Source organism: Physeter macrocephalus, chromosome 1, assembly GCF_002837175.3.
Source record: "Physeter macrocephalus isolate SW-GA chromosome 1, ASM283717v5, whole genome shotgun sequence".
NCBI lineage: Eukaryota > Metazoa > Chordata > Mammalia > Artiodactyla > Physeteridae > Physeter > Physeter macrocephalus.
In genome coordinates, this window is record NC_041214.2 from 14068384 (window position 1) to 14073092 (window position 4709).

Consider the following 4709-nt stretch of genomic DNA (forward strand, 5'->3'; position numbering starts at 1 on the left):
GGTGCTCCTGTGTTGGGTGCATATATATTTATAATTGTTATATCTTCTTGGATTGATCCCTTGATCATTATGTAGTGTCCTTCCTTGTCTCTTGTAACATTCTTTATTTTAAAGTCTATTTTTTCTGATATGAGTATTGCTACTCCAGCTTTCTTTTGATTTCCATTTGCATGGAATATCTTTTTCCATCCCCTCACTTTCAGTCTGTATGTGTCCCTAGGTCTGAAGTGGGTCTCTTGTAGACAGCATATATATGGATGTTGTTTCTGTATCCATTCAGCAAGCCTGTGTCTTTTGGTTGGAGCATTTAATCCATTCATGTTTAAGATTATTATTGATATGTATGTTCCTATTAACATTTTCTTAATTGTTATGGGTTTGTTTTTGTAGGTCCTTTTCTTCTCTTGCGTTTCCCACTTAGAGAAGTTCCTTTAGCATTTGTTGTAGAGCTGGTTTGGTGATGCTGAATTCTCTTAGCTTTTGCTTGTCTGTAAAGCTTTTGATTTGTCTTTCGAATCTTAATGAGATCCTTGATGGGTAGAGTCATCTTGGTTGTAGGTTCTTCTCTTTCATCACTTTAAATATATCATGCCACTTCCTTCTGGCTTGTAGAGTTTCTGCTGAGAAATCTGCTGTTAACCTTATGGGAGTTCCCTTGTATGTTTTTGTTTGTTTTTCCCTTGTTGCTTTCAATAATTTTTCTTTGTCTTTAATTTTTGTCAGTTTGATTACTATGTGTCTTGGACTGTTTCTCCTTGGGTTTATCCTGCCTGGGACTCTCTGTGCTTCCTCGACTTGGGTGGCTATTTCCTTTCCCATGTTAGGGAAGTTTTCGACTATAATCTCTTCAAATATTTTCTCGGGTCTTTTCTCTCCCTCTTCTCCTTATGGGACCCCTATAATGTGAATGTTGTTGCCTTTAATGTTATCCCAGAGGTCTCTTAGGCTGTCTTCATGTATTTTCATTCTTTTTTCTTTATTCTGTTCCGTGGAAGTGAATTCCACCATTCTGTCTTCCACGTCACTTATCCGTTCTTCTGCCTCAGTTATTCTATTGATTCCTTCTAATGTATTTTTCGTTTCAGTTATTGTGTTGTTCATCTGTGTTTGTTTGTTCTTTAATTCTTCTAGGTGTTTGTTCTTTAATTCTTCTAGGTCTTTGTTAAACATTTCTTGCATCTTCTCGATCTTTGCCTCCATTCTTTTTCCAAGGTCCTGGATCATCTTCACTATCATTACTCTGAATTCTTTTTCTGGAAGGTTTCCTATCTCCATTTCACTTAGTTGTTTTTCTAGGGTTTTATCTTGTTCCTTCAACTGGTACATAGCCTTCTGCCTTTTCATCTTGTCTATCTTTCTGTGAATGTGGTTTTTGTTCCATAGGATGCAGGATTGTAATTCTTCTTGCTTCTGCTGTGTGCCCTCTGATGGATGATGCTATCTAATAGGCGTGTGCAAGTTTCCTGATGGGAGGGAGTGGTGGTGGGTGGAGCTGGGTGTTGCTCTGGTGGGCAGAGCTCAGTAAAACTTTAATACACTTGTCTGCTGATGGTTGGGGCTGGGTTCCCTCCCTGTTGGTTGTTTGGCCTGAGGTGACCCAACACTGGAACCTACCGGGGCTCTTTGTTGGAGCTAATGACAGACTCTGGGAGGGCTTACGCTGAGGAGTACTTCCCAGAACCTCTGCTGCCAGTGCCCTTGTCCTCATGGTGAGACACAGCTACCCCCCCGCCTCTGCAGGAGACCCTCCAACACTAGCAGGTAGGCCTGGTTCTCTCGCCCCCAGGGTCACTGCTCCTTCCCCTGGGTCCCGATGCACACACTCCTTTGTGTGTGCCTTTCAAGAGTGGAGTCTCTGTTTCCCCCAGTCCTGTTGAAGTCCTGCAATTAAATCCTGCTAGCCTTCAAAGTCTGATTCTCCTGGAATTCTTCCTCCCATTGCCAGACCCCCAGGTTGGGAAGCCTGATGTAGGGCTCAGAACCTTCACTCCAGTGGGTGGACTTCTGTGGTATAAGTGTTCTCCAGCCTGTGAGTCACCCACCCAGCAGTTATGGGATTTGATTTTATTGTGATTGCGCCCCTCTTACCATCTCACTGTGGCTTCTCCTTTGTCTCTGGATGTGGGTTATCTTTTAGGTGAGTTCCAGTGTCTTCCTATCGATGATTGTTCAGAAGTTAGTTGTGATTCCGGTGCTCTCGCAAGAGGGAGTGAGCACACGTCCTTCTACTCCACCATCTTCTTCCCAGAACTTCTGCTGCCAGTGTCCTTGTCCCCGTTCTGAGCCACAGCCACCCCTTATCTCTGCAGGAGACACTCCAACACTAGCAGGTAGGTCTGGTTCAGCCTCCTGTGGGGTCACTCACTGCTCCTTCCCTCTGGGTCCTGATGCACACACTCCTTTGTGTGTGCCCTCCAAGAGTGGAGTCTCTGTTTCCCCCAGTCCTGTCAAAGTCCTGCAATCAAATCCTGCTAGGCTTCCAAGTCTGATTCTCTGGGAATTCCTCCTCCCATTGCCGGACCCCCAGGTTGGGAAGCCTGATGTGGGGCTCAGAACCTTCACTCCAGTTAGTGGACTTCTGTGGTATAATTGTTCTCCAGTTGTGAGTCACCCATCCAGTGGTTATAGGATTTGATTTTATTGTGATTGCGCCCCTCGTACCATCTCATTGTGGCTTCTTCCTTGTCTTTGGATGTGGCGTATCTTTTCTGGTAGTTCCAGTGTCTTTCTTTGATGATTGTTCAGCAGTTAACTGTGATTCCAATGCTCTCACAAGTGGGAGTGAGCGAACGTCCTTCTACTCCACCATCTTGAACCAATCTCTCTCTACCATTTCTTCCTTGATTATTTTTATCCATTCTCATTATCTCAGCTATGAACACATGACAGACAACTACCAAGTTTACAGTTTGTCCAGTGTATTTTCTGAGTGGTAGACCCACCTATCCTTCCATCTGCAGGACACTTCACATACCCATGCTTTTGTGAGCCCATACATTTTATAGAATCAACATTGTCCAAGTTCATCTAGGCTTGACACATCCAAGTGATCTTTAATGACTTCTATATTACTACCCATACAGGAAGTTTCCAAGTACTAACATTTTTATCTCCACAGGCTCTCTTGAATTCTTCCCCTACATGCCATTCCCAGAGCCAACATTAACCAGCATGAATGCTCTTATTTTTTTCTGAATTATTATACTAACATTTTAATCATTATCCTTACAAATGCACAATTTCATCTTTTCTTTATTCCAATTTATTGTTCACTTTACTCCCTGGTTGATTATTTTAAACAGAAGCTCAGATTATTTCACTCCTCAGCTGTTCAAAAACTTTCAATTACTCCCTGCTGCTGTAAAATTCTGTGGTCTCAAATGTCACTCAGGCTAAGCCAAATTTAGTAAAACTTGTTCTGTTAAGTGAGTGGTAGTCCAGCTAGAATGGAAAAGGTGGTTATAAGTATACAGACTTCAAAAAAAGTAGCTGATTAATAACACCAATGATACTGTATCAGACAAGCTTACAGTATCCAAGTTTTGGGGGGAATTATTTTGGCTTCAACACCATGATAAATGTTTAATTGACATATAATTCATTGCACATACTTAAGTGTACAATTTGATAAGTTTTGACATATGTACATATCCATGAAAGAATCACCACAATCAAGATAAAAAATTACCCATCCTTCTCTAAAAATTCCTCCTGCCTCTTGATAATCTTTCTCTCCTGCCCTCCCCTAACTTTCTCTCATCGTCAGGCAACAATTTTTGGCTCTCTGTCACTATATGATAGTTTTCACTTTCTAGAATTTTATGTAAATGTAATCATTACATCTATCTATCTATATATATATATATATATACACATGTATATGTTGTTAGATTTATAAAAGTATACTCTTTTTTGTATGGCTTTTTCACTTAATATAGTTAGTCTTATATTCATCCACGTAATAGCAAAAGTTCATTCTTTTTTATTGTTGAGTAGTGTTCCATTGTATGGATACACCACAGTTTGTTTATCCATTAGCATTTGTGTTGTTTCCCACTTAGGCTATTACAAATAAAGCTGCTATGAAAATTAATGTACAAGTCTTTATATGAACATATGCTTTCATTTCTCTTGGATAAATACCTAGGAGTGAAATGGCTGGATATGGTAGTCATATTTAACTTTTTAACAAACTGCCAAACTACTTTCCAAAGTGGTTTTAGCTTTCTTTATTCTCACCAGTAATGTATGAGAGTTCCGTATGGTTCACACCCTTGCCAGAACTGGTATGGTCAATCTTTTAATTTTAGCCATTGGAACAGGTGTGTAGTGTGTCTCATTGTGGTTTCAATTTACATTTCTTTAAGGACTAGTGACTTTGAATAACTTCTCATGTGCCTGTTTGGTATCCTTATGTCTTGTTGCTAAAGTGTCTGTTCAAAAATAATGTTTAAAAACTTTCAATAAGGTAAGTAATATTCAGCTGTTACTCAGATATGTCAAACTCACTAACATGACATACAAATGACTGAAATTTGGGAAAAACTGCTTTAATGTTTATCCTAATTACTTTAAAACTCTGCTCCACAGAAAACTAAGTTTTACATGGAGGTGCCTTCACTATTGGCAATGGATGAGCAAGGAGAGGTGAGCAAACAACTTTAGGGAGCCCAGCCTTGGGATCAACCACAGCAGCTCATGTTATTTAT